The sequence below is a fragment of the Canis lupus genome, chromosome 4 (genome assembly GCF_011100685.1).
Source record: "Canis lupus familiaris isolate Mischka breed German Shepherd chromosome 4, alternate assembly UU_Cfam_GSD_1.0, whole genome shotgun sequence".
Lineage (NCBI taxonomy): Eukaryota > Metazoa > Chordata > Mammalia > Carnivora > Canidae > Canis > Canis lupus.
In genome coordinates, this window is record NC_049225.1 from 6,789,422 (window position 1) to 6,803,627 (window position 14,206).

Consider the following 14,206-nt stretch of genomic DNA (forward strand, 5'->3'; position numbering starts at 1 on the left):
ATGTCTTGTTAAATGTTATGTGCCAAGAATCTAATTTTGATGTGTCTCTTGAAGGACTTTATTCCTAAAATGTAGTTTAATCCTGTTCTCCCCAGCAAAAACCTCAGTCATTTTGCATAGCTGATGGGTTCCAAGTTTGACATTAGAGGTTGTGCATGATTTGGCTCCCATTTACTCTTTCTGGCATTTTATCCAGAGGGTCAGAATTCTGGCTCTAAAGCCAGGCTGCCTTCCTTAAATTTTGGCTCTACCTTTGACCAGTTCTGTGACCTTGGGGAAATCACTAGCCTTATCTTATTTTTCATGTTCTTGGCTATAAAATGAGAAAAATAATGCTGCCAGATGTACGGTGTTGTTTTGGGCTTAAATGAGACACTGCCCATACAGCCACCCATCCATCTGGCTTGACCTGGGATTGGACTCACACCTGGTTTAAATTTCTGTTTTGCTGCATAGTAGGTATTTGGCCTGATGCTTGATCTATCTAAGCCTTAGTTTTCTCAGCCTTAACATGGATGTGATAATGATCGTATCACAGGAAAAGTAAATAAATTTTCAAATAAAAGGCATGAAGATACAGAAGCTGATCCATGGATGCATTTCAATAAATGTAAATTTCCATCTTCTTCCATGACCTTGTTCATCATTTTTCCCTGGCCTGTAGGTCTTGATGTTTTCTCCTTGCCAGCATAGTTGAGTGATGAGGAACACAAACTTGGGTTCCCATCCTGGTTCTTCTGTTTACTAGCTGTGTGAGCTTGAGCGAGCTTGAGCGAGCTTCAGCTTCCTGGCTTGTCAAGCAGGGACAACAGTACCTCCTTATAGGGCAAATATGAAGGTTAATTGAATGAATTAATGGTTGATTGAATGAATGAATGAAAGTACATCTCAGTACCTAGCACATTGCAACTGCTCAATGTGAACTGGGCTTCCCCCCCACTTTCTCATCATTCACTTGCCAGAATTTCCCCATCCTTCTCTCTCTCAGCTTCCCTATTTCCATTCAGCCAGAATTTATTTCTCTTCTCTCTTGCCTTTCTACCATTCTGTATTTACTCTTAGTACAAAGCACAATTCTGCTTTGAAACATGTGTTTTACCTCTACTCCTAGATCATGTGCTTTTTGAGGGCATGGGTTTTGATTTTGTTGATTCATCTTGGTTTTTCTTGTTGCATCTAGCAAAATGCCCTGCATTTGGTTAACAATATTCTCATATATAATAAACTGGTGAAAATAAAATCAACCTGCATCTCTTCCTGTTCCATCCAGCATTATATTGTCTACCTCACTACATATTCTGAGTATTTCTGATAATGAAAGCAATATATATATTCCATTTCTCCTACTCCTCAGCAATACCACATTAGCATTTAATGTATATTCCTACAGATTTTTTTTTTAGGCATATGGTCTCATTTCTACGCAACTCCTTTAAAGATTTGAGGTACGCATGTGATCAGAACCGCTAATTTCTACCTTATTATGCTCTATTGAGTACCTTGATTTCTAACTTGTATTTGTGAATAGGAAATTGCCCTTAGTTAAGTTCCTCTTTAATGCTATTTTAAAACAATTTTTGGCTAGATCTCAAGAGTTTAGAAAGTCAAAAGCCAATACCTTAAATAATTTTATATTGGATTTTTTTTTGGATCAAACCAGTTATACCAAAATTTTTGTATCTTTTTGCCAGTGTGCTTTTAAGTATTACAGAATGATTCTACATGAGTGCATTTGTTGTAATGCTACTTTTTAATATATTTTCCAAAAAAAAAATGCAAGTTACCCTTTTATTTCTCTGGTCTTTTGGTCTCTGAAAATGACATTAGCAATAAAAGCTTCTTCTTCATCAGCTGAGGGTTCTGTTCTCCAGATCTTGATGTTTAAATACATTCTTCTGTACTTCAGTGCTGCCTGCAATTGTTAACATCTTTTTCAGTTTGTTTCACTTACAGGAACTTAGTCTGAAAAAGCTACCTGGCTGCTCACTGATAGCAGGGGCTTATTTGACATTCTGTTACTTATGGGGCCCTGGACTTTTCTGATTTTTGCACAATTTGGGTTTAACCATGTTTAATCAATGTTTCCCTACTATAGGGAAAAATCCACCTTTTAATGTAATGGGGACTTGGAGTATATAAGTTAAAACTTTATTATTAATTATTGAGGCAAACTTATCTCTGAGCCCTAGAGTTTACTTAGAGCTGGTTTATAATTCGGAAAGTAGATTATCTTTTAGCTTTTAGCATTTATATACCATTTACCTATTTTTGGGAAAGGCCCAAAGATACATAACTAAAACTGTTACATCAATTTGGATAATTTGGAAAGAGTTTTACTTTGATTTATTAACAGTCCGATTTTCTTTTAGACAAACTGAAACATGCGTTTGTCATTAGAGATATTTAAACTTTCCTTTATCACACATATTCTTGTACTTACCTTTCTGAGATACTGAACAGAAATTCATATGGAGCTTTAGAACAGGAATAGCATGATTCTGACCCCATATAAGTTCTGACAGCACTAGGCTGGGTCAAAAGGCATCCCTGCTTTCCCACCTACCATGTGACTGCTAGTCATTTCACTTCTGCATGCCTTGGCTTTTAGTATCTGTAAAATGAGGAGTATGGGCCCCATTTTATAAATTTAGCAACTGAAGTCTAGATGGAGTACGTTACTTGCCTAAGGTCATCTAGATAACAGGTGGTAAAATCCAGAATTTTACTTAAGATCCTTTTGTATGCATGTCCTTGGCCTTCCCACAACACTGGGCTGCCAGACCCATGTAAGAGCATTGGAATTCCCTAAATACTAGGCCCACATAAAGTGGCATTCTGATTATCCTGGTGATGGTATGATCAATCCGAGTAGACAAAAGAGTTGGGTAGTGGAAAAAAATGAGGTGGAACCTTGATGTTCTTCAAGACCCTTTGCAGGGCAACATTATATATGATTTTCACACAGAAAGCCTGTCTTTTATGTTATGACTCTAGCTTTATGTTTCCTTTCATTTTCCTTTATTTTAGCTAGACTTGCTCTGTTTCCAGTTCTGCTTTTTAATTTAGTGTTGGGGTCTTCCTTTAATAGGAACCACTTCGTTTCCTTTTTTAAATTATTTTTTAATTAAACAAATATTTTATTTATTCATTTGAGAGAGGGAGCACAAGAGAGCAGAAAGCACAAGCAGGGGGAGCAGCAGAGGAAGAGGGAGAAGTAGAGTCCCCACCAAGCAGGGAGTCCAACATGGGACTTGATCCCAGGACCTTGAGACTGTAACCTGAGCCAAAGGCAGATGCCCAACTGACTGAGCCACCCAGGTGCCATGGAACCACTTCATTTCCAATTGCTGTCATTATCAAAGGGGATTATCTATCTTGTGCTAGTGTAGTACTAGACACAAAGTAAGCACTCTATTCAGGCTAGCTGATATTGTTACAACTGGTCAACCACTCTGCTATTATAGTCTATATAATAGTAGACTCCCCCATTTGGGTACATAATTATTTTTCCTTAGGTTTTATATTTCTTTATACCCCTTCTTCCACTCCTACTTTTAACATATAAGATACCTTTGCATGATTATGGAAAGACAGTGAGTGTGTTAAAAAGGTCACCCTTTCCTGGCTCAGGACTTGGGGACTGGACTTCAGCCACCATTCAACCCTGTCAGCTGGTGGAAGCCTTTGTGCAAAGCGCAACCTGCACAACTTTACGTGGCAGGCCTGGCCTGGTCGGCTTGATTGTTGTCACTTTGTTATATGTACTTCATATGCTGCTGTTCCCAAAAGATTACCTCTTATTCTCGTCAGTCCTGGTGTTTATATTTAGTTTCTTCCTAAGGAAGGCTTTTTCTGCCGTTGAATCACATGGATCATACTATCTCTCTTTTGACTTCTGAGAAACTTGATATCTAGTCCTTCTGCCTCTGGTGGTTTATTTATTCTCATCTGACCCTTTCTACTTTCCCATAATTATTCGCATGTCTGAACTTCCTTCCTTCTGCCCTCCCCTGCTTCCTGCCCTCACCTGTCTGCAACAGACAGGGGTTTGAGGTAAAGCAGCTGCACCTTGTGGATGCTTAAAGGCATCCTTTCCTGACCCTGGGCCTCTGCAGAAGTGTAGACCCAAGCCTTCTAGATTTGGATTTCCTGCGTGATGATTGCCACCCTTCTGGGAAACTTCTCCTGTTCATCCTTGTCTTCTTCCACTTAGACACATGGATGTTGTGAGCAGGTTGTGTTTTGTGTCTGTGGCAACAGGATCAGTACCTGCTTTGTCCTGGGGTGTCAGCCTCTGGAGCACCCTACAAAAATAGTGTTCTTTTCCCTTTTCTTTCTGCTCTAGTATTTCAAGTTCATGACTAATTTTCTGGTGGTTAAATTTATGTTTCCCAACCCACCCCCACTTCCCTTAGAGCTTTTTGAGATTTCTCCCAATTAGTAACTAGTTATATTTGGATACTGCTCTCCTCAGATACAGTGTTAATTTTTCCATTTGTGATCTTTAATTCTTGAATATCTTTTTTTTTTAATTGTAGAGAATTTGATACTCACCAAGTGATTACTGTTTTCCTGCTTTTGACCTCTTGGTGTCTCAGATGGTTACTTTTAAATATTACCCATTTTATCCTGTCTGAATCTCTTTCCCACATCCTCTGGAAGAAAAAAATGGATTAGCTCTTCATTGTATTCAGATTTTTCCTTGGTTTTTTAGAACTGTTCCCCTTTAATTCTTATTTTATTATCGTTATAAACTATTGGAATAGGCAGTAGCAATGCTCACCAAACACATCTAAGGCAGGCCCTCTCATGTGAGCTTTGCATGCACTCAGCTGCTTCGTCCTCACAACCAAGAGAGACACTGCCATTATTCCCATTTTATGATTGATGGGTCTTAGCACAGAGAGGGTGGCTTACATGCATAAGGATGTGTGGCCAGTTATGATCTAACAGAGTAAGAGTCCTAGCAGTTGGTGCTCTTATCACTGGGCCATTCCACCCAATAAGGTCGTTTCATAACATGGGCATTTATGACCTGCATGTTGGCATGAAGAGATACAAACACTGAAAATGTGCAAAAGACCATCTAGTAAAAAGTTAACTTCCCTGTCTCTTGTCTCTAGTATCTCATTTGAGAGGCTACCACCATGTACAGTCTCTTGTGTGTTGTTCCAAAGGTATTTTATACACAGGTAGCAGGAAGTTTGGTGTGGGGGTACTGGGTTGAATCATAAAGCAGCCTTCTTTGTCTTCTGTTGCCCTTGTGGTTTGCTCTCCAGAGGGTTTTATCTCTACTCCTAAATAAAAGCATGCACAAGCCCCAGGACTTCAGCTTACACGTAATAAAAATCCTATAGTTTCTTTAAGGAACAAAACACAGACTTGGCTGAGATTTCAGAATGTCCAGTTCTGTACAATAACCAAAGCCATCCGGTTATTTCTACAGGCAGGAATGAGTCTAAGGATGACATGCTGTGTCCCATTCTCCTCCTCCTTCACACGTCAGTTGATGTCTCTGATGACTTTAGTCTTGGTGAGCTGGAAGGTTCTTTGTTGACTGGCACAGTGGTAAGCTGGCTCTGGGCTCTGGAATAGAGCACATGTTCTCAGCTAAACCTTTCTGGCAAGGCCCTTCCTCACATTCTTCAGAGACTCTGTTCTCCCTATCAGTGCTCTGTCCCTTGCAGTTCCTTGGGGAAGGCTGCAGCATCTCTGTCCTGCCTGGTTGCTCACTCCTTCCAAAGTTTCTCAGAATTGGCAGTTTACCCCAGCAGCTTCTGTAGAGCCTCTCTACTCTGAGCCCTTTTGGACGTTATTTAAAGCAAACTCCTCCGGACTAGCACACAAAGCCCACGTGAACACTCACATACCCTCTCCCATCAGACCCTGGGAGGGAGGCCAAATTCACACATAGCAACTTCCCCTTTGTTGCTCAGTCAGAGCAGTGAGCCAGATGGTCTCTCATCCTTTAGCTCTTTTTGGAAGGAGCCAGACACCAGTCTACTGTGCTTCCCACACCCCATCCAAATTGTGAGGAGACCATACTAGGTCCCTGAGTGGTCCCACTGAAGCTTTTCTGTCTTGATTGTGGCAGGCAAAGACACAGGACTCACTGAATACCATTGGTCCCCTCCAAAAATCTTCACAGATCCTCTCCTTTTGGGTTGTACTGCATCCTCATTTTGGGTGATAGATTTTAGAGTTATCTAATTTACTTCATAACCCATTTAGAAGTTTCTAGATGTGGTTTGCTCCAGAAATTGGTTGGAACCTAATTTTATTCTATCTTGGCTTTTTGGTCAATACTTCCAAATAAATATTTTGTTATACACACATGCAGTCACTTGTCTGTACATATTCCTAGTTTTCTACTTTAGGAGCAAATACCTTGGAGATCAATACACAAAGAACTACATCAGTATTTTTAATGTTTACATATTTCACTGTATAAGTGAAGGGAAATTTGTGTGACCTGTTCCCTATGAAGGATATTTAGATTTTCATATGATATTTAACCTAATGTGAATATTTGGCTATTTGTATTAAGTTTCATTGAGTACTTGAACACATATATATCATTCAGGGTATGTTAGTTTGTGCTGATGTAACAAATTACCTTAAAATTCTCTTTGGCTTTACCAAGTTTATTTTTTATTCACATTATATATCCAACATTATCAGTAGGGGGTGGAGGCATGGTTAGCTGGGAGCCTTGCTCTTTGTAAGCATGTGGGCACCTAGGCTAATAGAACCTCCAATTTGGGTTGGCTAGGGGTCTGCTCCCCATCATCCTCACCCTGGCTGGTCATTGCCAGTTACTGTGATGGAGGGAGGGAGAAAGAGAGGGTCATGCAGTAGCTTTTGAAGGTCTTGCCTGGAAATAGCAAATTCCTCTGCCCTCAGACTTGTCAGGGCAAAGTACATGGTCACACCTAACTCCAAAGGGAGAGAGGAAAGTGCAGTAGTACCTTGTGTCTACGAAGGGATCAGACATATTTGTAGGACAGTACTTATGTCTATGACAGCAAATAAGTGCCAGGTGTTCTGACAACAGAAAAGAACATAGATTGCTAACTCATGAAGATAGCAGATAAAGGCAAACAGACATAAATAAAACAATGATGATTATATGAGAAGTACAAAGTGCTGTAAAATCAAAATGGGAGACCCATATCAGCTTTAGTATTTAGGGAAGTCTTCCCAGGGGAAATGACTTCTGATCTGAGCCCTGACAAATGCCTAAGGAGAAAGCCAAGCAAAAATGGGTAGATTATGAGGAGTTTGGATCTAATTCTCTGTACAGTGAAACACACTGATGCTGGTTTTTCATTTTTGTTTCTTTGTGTGTTTTGGGGGTCAGAATTGAAGTAGCATATTATTTTTTTTATTCCCAAATTTTAATTTTTGCAAAATTTCTTGTGCATAAAAAAGTTGTAAAAATAGTGAATGAATACTTTATATATTCTTCACTTAGATTCAACAATTATTAATATTTTGCCACATTTGCTTCATGGTTTTCTTTTTACATTTATGCATTTTTGATTCTGCTGTATCATTTCAGAATACATTGCAGGCATTAAGACACTTTCTCCCTGGGGCATCTGGGTGGCTCAGTCAGTTAAGCATCCAACTCTTGATTTCAGCTCTGGTCATGATCTCTGAGTCCTGAGATTGAGCCACGAGTCATTCTCCTACATAATTATCATGTGCAAAAGAACTTTTGTTGATCTAATGTTATTGTCTAATGTATAATTCCCATCTAGTTTTGTATTTTCCCAATAATGCCCTACATAGCTGGAGCTTTCTGTTTTGTCTTCCTGTATCCAAAAGTAATCAAGGATCATACATTGCTTCTAGTTGTCATGTCTATAAATTGCACTTTATTCTATTTTTTTTTATAAATTGCATTTTATTCTAGAGTGAGTTCTTTTTTTTAAAGATTATATTTATTTATTCGAGGGAGAGAGAGCCAAGTGAGAGAGAGAGAGAGAGAGAGTGAGCATGAGCAGGAGAAGGGGTAGAGAGAGAAGCAGAGTCCATACTGCGCAGGGAGCTTGATGCAGGGCTTGATACCAGAACCCCAGGATCATCATCTGAGCCAACAGCAGATGCTTAACCCACTGAGCCACCCAGGTGCCCCTAGAATGAGTTCTTCAAGCCTTTTTGTTTTCTTCTGTGGCATTAAAGGTGTTTTACAGAACTGTTCCTTAATTTAGATATGTTGGATCATTTCCTTGAGATTAGATGTGTGATTATGCTTTTTTTGGGCATGAAATCTGCATAAGTAATGTATCCTTGTCATGCATAACATCACAGGCACGTAATATCATCCCTCCTCAGCACTGTTAAGTTTAGTCATTGGTTAAGGGGCCGTTGGGTACATTAATTTATTATAAAAGTACCTATTTGCCCCCTTTGTATTTAATAAGTAATCTGTGAGGAGAAATCCAGAGGCTGTATAGATTATTGTATTCCCCCAAGTCTTTCACTCAGTAGTGGTAATGTAAATTTATTCTTGTCTAAAATAATTATTGTAATGGTGGTTGCAAAATAGTGATTTTTCTATTTACTGGTATTCTTCTGTAAAGAAAAGGTTTCCCTTTCCCCCTGCTTCTGCACTTTTATTGTGCTTGTTTGTGGTCCTAGATTGTTTTTTAGTTCAATGGGTTAAAATCCATTCCTATGATAATTCTTTTTGATATTCAAATTGCACAGATTTTGGCAAGTGGGACCTTCTTGTTGCAGTTCCTGCATCCTTTGGATCTGTCCCCAGCAGGTTTTGAGGACTTTATTACTTGCTGGCCCAGCAAGGTAGTCCAGGCTTAGCTTATACATACCCCACCCCCAGCCCTGGAAAAAGTAGCCATTTTTCTAAGGAAACTGGGTCCTTTTGTGGGCAATGGCATTTGGAAATCAAGATTGAGGAAAGCAGTAGTTGTGTTCATTACTACTGGATTGTCTTTACTTTGGGTCCTTTTAGTAGACAGAGCTGGGAGATCTTATCTGTCTATCTATCCATCCCTCTATCTATTGAGAGTCTATTCTGAAGCCCTTAATCTGATCCAAGTCAAAGGATTCCTCCTCTTCTTCTATACTTTATCTATTTTTTCCCACATGGAGGACTCTAGTGGTCAAAAATATCATTTTTTCAATCTTGAAATACACACAGGCAATACCACTCCCGATACCACTAAGAAAACAAAAATTTTCAGTAAAATTCAAGATTGCTTTGAGTTTTTATTATTATTCTTTAAGAATATACCAGTAGTGTGTTGGGAGAGTATTGTGTTCTAAAGTTACTTGGATTAATTCTTTGAAAAAAATTTTTAAAGATTTTTGTTTTACTTATTTATTTGAGAAATATATATATATATATATATATATATAGAGAGAGAGAGAGAGAGAGAGAAAGACATATATATATATATATATATATATATAGAAAGATATAGATATATATCTCTGTAGATATATATCTATATATAGAAAAAGAGAGAGAGAGAGAGCTTAGGGGAGGAGCCAAGGGAGAAGGAGAAGCAGACTCCCCACTTATCAGGGAGCCCAACCAGAGGCTCCATCCCAGGACCCTGAGATCATGACCTGAGCCAAAGGCAGACACTTAACCAACTGAACCACCCAGGCATACCTGAAATTTTTTTCTAAATTGAGATTTAAAATTATATTAGTTTCAAGTGTACAACATAATGATTCAATATTTGTATAGGATTCATTTTTTACTTTTATTTTTCTATTTGTTTTTGTGGTTATGCTGTCAGTTTGATGTATGTTTAGGTCCATCTGTGGGCATATAATTTTATTTTTTTCCCTTCATTCTTGTTGCTCTAATAATTTTGGGAGGTACAAAGCCTTAACATGTTTTTAAAAACACATTTAAAAGATACATTGTTTTACTTTATATTTTCTCTGGCTGTTAGGTAGGAAGTAGATCAGAGAAAGAGCAAGAATAGAAGGGGAATTTCAACGGTGTTTTTAGTAGTCCAGCCAGGAGATGGTGGTGGCATTAAATGGAGGCATGTGAATGTGTTTTCATAAGATTTAGTGATATGTTCTTTTGGGGGATGGAGGAGTGAGGATGAGAGAGGAATCAAAGATGACACCTGGTTGTCTGGTTTGAGCAGCAGGCATATGAGGTACCATTGCCTAGGTAGGAGAGGACCATTGGTAGGAAGAGTTGGGAAACCAAACATCTATTTTTTTAAAAAGATTTATTTATTCATGAGACACACACACACACACACACACACAGAGAGAGAGAGAGAGAGGCAGAGACACAGGCAGAGGGAGAAGCAGGCTCCCTGCAGGGAGCCTGATGTGAGACTAGATCTCGGATCCTGGGATCATGCCCTGAGCCAAAGGCAGACACTCAACTGCTGAGCCACCTAGGCATCCCAGGAAACCAAACATCTAATATTAGACATGTTAGTTTGGAGTTTCCTTTTAAATATCAAAATGGAAATGTTGGGTAGATAGTTGGATATATGTGGGGACTTTAAAGAAGCGATTGTAGCTAGAGATAAGAATTTGAAAATCATCCATTTAGAGATTATATTTACTGTCAAGGGACTGAGTGAAAGCTCCTAGAGAGGATGTGCAGAAAAAGAGATTTGATCTTCAAATCTTTACCTTTCTATGCAGGCACATGGTGATAAATGATACTAACATCTGGATGCTTATTACATTTCAGAAGGTGAGGTCCAAGGAGCTCAGATGTAGGGCAAAGAGGTGGTGTGGGTGGGGCAAGGAAAATATTGGAGACTATGTATCTTGCATTAAATGTTTACCTTTAGAGACATTGACGAGAACATTTTCAGTGACCTGCTGGGGAGTTGAAGCCAGATTGCTATGTGTTTTAGAGACAGGGCGGTGAAGGAATGAAGACAGCTGGTAAAGATGGTTCTTTTATGCAAGGAGCAAGGAAATTGCACAATATCTGGAGAGAAGTTTGGATTCAGGAGAGGCTTATCCCTCCACCAACTTTGCAGGAATCTTGAGGGTGGGGATGCAGTTGACTCCCCCTCTGTCGTGGGTGTGTGGTGCTTTATACTCAAGGGATGATTAAACTTCTCTTTCCACTAATGGATCTAACTTGGTAAAAAAGACACATTTTTGGTAGTGCATGTACAGTTTGCACTCAGGCTTATTTCAGTATATTCACCATAACATTGTGGCCAGGCTCCAGATCATTAAAAATGGAGTTTGAAAACCGAGGTGTTAATCTTTGTGTTAGATTTCCTTAAAGTTCAAATTGCTATTTTTTCTAAGATAACCTTTGTTTTATTATTTAGCTGGCAATTATGTATTTTTGTGACAATTGGTAATAGTTATAAACCTTCTTTGCATCATGGGAAACTTGCACTTTAAAAAGAAGACCATTGGATCAAATGAAAATGATTTTAACTCATTTATTGATACTGACTGATCTTAAATATAGAAGGCAAATATAGAAGTTTTGGATTATGAGACACCTGAGTAATTTTTTGTATTGCGTCATGTGTATGTCTTATTTCCTTCCTCCAAATCTTTACCATCTCAAAAGAAGATAAAGAGAACCAATGCTTATTTGCCATTGGTCTTCCTTATCTTTTGATAACATCTTCTTCCTTTCAAGATGGCAAGATGCTAAGTAATCAGGGAAGAATAAAAATCCCTGAATATAGGAAATATCCCTGAGCAATCCCTGACACAAATATTTTCCTAAGAAAACAGCTGTCTTGGCTTATTTCATAATTATTTTTTCTTATTATGTATTATTATTAATGCTTCTGGTTGTCTATGAAGACAATAAAAACATATGCTCTGTTGCCCTTTGCTCCACCTCAAAACACCGGACCTCAAAATATTTGACCTTTTTTATTCCATTGTTTGATGAATGATGCATAGATGAGGATGATGGTTATGGTGATAACAAGTGACATTAACATTTGCATGCTTATTACATTTCAAAAAATGTATTAATAAAATAATTAACAATCCTGTTAAGAATTTTTATTCCCATTTCACAGAAGAAACAGATTTACAGAGGCTAAATAACTTCCCTAAGTTGCAAAATTGTTAAATTGAGAAACATTTAAAACATATAGACATAAATATTTATTCACTAATATTTTTTAATAACCAGCTGGATACCAGGCTGGATGTTGAGAGTATAATGCAGAACAAGTCAGATGTGGCTCTTGTCCTCATTAGACTTAACCTTACATGGCTCTTATGAATAAGTAAGAATAAATAAAAAATATATAAACACTTTAAAAAGTGACGTAAGTAGAAAGTTGACACAGAGAAATATACATATGTATATACACATATATCCAGTGAACATATGAATGATTATTTTACTAATAATCCAAGGAATACATATTAAAGTAATGTGATTTGGGCATATCTAGATGGCAGAGACTTAAAAGAGAACACCTAATGTACTTTATTTTTTTTAACGTTTAAAAAAGATTTATTTATTTATTTTAGAGAGGAAGGAGAGAGCATGCATGAGCAGAGGGAGAGGTAGGGGGAGAGCGAGAATCTCAAGCAGACTCCCCACTGAGCAGGGAACCCAATGCTGGGCCTGGTGTCAAGGCCCTAGGATCATGACCTGAGCTGAAATCATGAGTCAGACACTTAACCAACTGAACCACCCAAGCACCCCCATTTAATCTATTTTAAATAAATGGCTATTCTCAAAAATTTAGAGGCATATATGTACAAGGCGAGTCACTGAAGCACTAAATATAACTGCACAGAGTGCTGTGCAGTTATAAAATAAAGTGGGTGAGGAAGTAGGCTACTACGAAAATGATCCTTAGGACCCACTGTTGTGAAAAAAAAAAACAGAATTTATGTATAGATTAAAAAGGAGGAGGGAAATATGAATATGAAATCCAGTTGCCTATGTTTAAAGAAGACACAATGAAAGGATAAATTTTTAAAAATGAATAAAAATAGGCAGAGGGAAAGAATGAAGTAAGGCAACTGAGTTAAAAACAAGAAATGAACTTGTTTCATAGTTTGCTGGCACACTCAAAAAAATATTTCAAATGACTTTAAATATAGAGCTTCTAGGTCTCCTGGGGTATAACAAGGATAAAAAAAGACACAAAGAAATCTAAAATTGAATTAAGTTTTCTAACTGCCCTCAATGAAATTTTATATTTTTATATTATTATTTTTCAATTTTATTTTATATGTATGGGTAAAAAAAATAAGGACTCATGTTATTATTTTGAGGAATCAAGATTTTGGCAGTAAGAGAAAACATAAATCAAATCACAGAAGTTAACATAGAACCTTGTAATCTTTCACTGACTTGGAAATACCTAACTGAAACAACGATTTATTTATTTTTTTAAAGAATACATATTTTCTAGCTCTATTAAAACATGTAGAAACAATAATAACCCAATAAGAATGTGTGAATCTCATACCCGGGTTCTGGGCTCCAAATGACATTTTCTTCCAAAAGGAACAAGGGCTTTTTGGAGAAATGACACATCCCAGGTCTGGGCCAGAAATCGTAGAAGAGGAGTCTAAAGCCAAAGAAGCTATTAAAGAATACTAGAGCTATGTTAAAAGGCTATGGGGGCAAGTTTGTAGATGCCCATCAAAGATGGTTCCATTTGAGCACCCAGGAGATCATAATATGTTGATATGCATTTAGGAGTGGGATGCATCCTATAGGAAGACCAGACATTAATGCTGGAATATGGAAGCTATATAGGATGCCTAAAGGCTCATCTCTGCTACCCGGAGCAGCTGCTATTAGTAAAACTTGCTTCCAGACCTGCAACTGGACTGTGATTGGCTGCAGAATGGAACAGACTGAGGGGCGTCTGTGTGTCCAACTGCAAAGGAGTAGAGAACCAAGGTTCTCTAAAAGAAGAGACAATCCTACTCAAATCTCTTGGTTGTCAGAGAACCTTCACTTCTTAGAAATCTCCACTCTCTCTCACAGAAGTGTATCTTATATTCCCAACACCAGACACAATTCTTTTTTTCTTTTTTAAGATTTTATTTACTTATTCATGAGAGAAACACAGAGAGAGGCAGAAACACAGGCAGAGGGAGAAGCAGGCTCCCTGTGGGAAGTCTGATGTGGGACTTGATCCCAGAACCCTGTGATCATGCCTTGAGCCAAAGGCAGACGTTCAGCCACTGAGCCACCCAGGTGCCCCCAGGCTCAATTCTGTAAGAC

The 14,206-nt window shown here is 38.2% G+C and overlaps 1 protein-coding gene across 2 annotated transcripts in view; it reads left to right on the plus strand.

Annotated features, from left to right (window-relative positions):
• The window catches only part of PCNX2 (pecanex 2), a 289,788-nt gene that overhangs the window by 1,105 nt on the left and 274,477 nt on the right, over positions 1-14,206 (plus strand). The window lies entirely within an intron of this gene.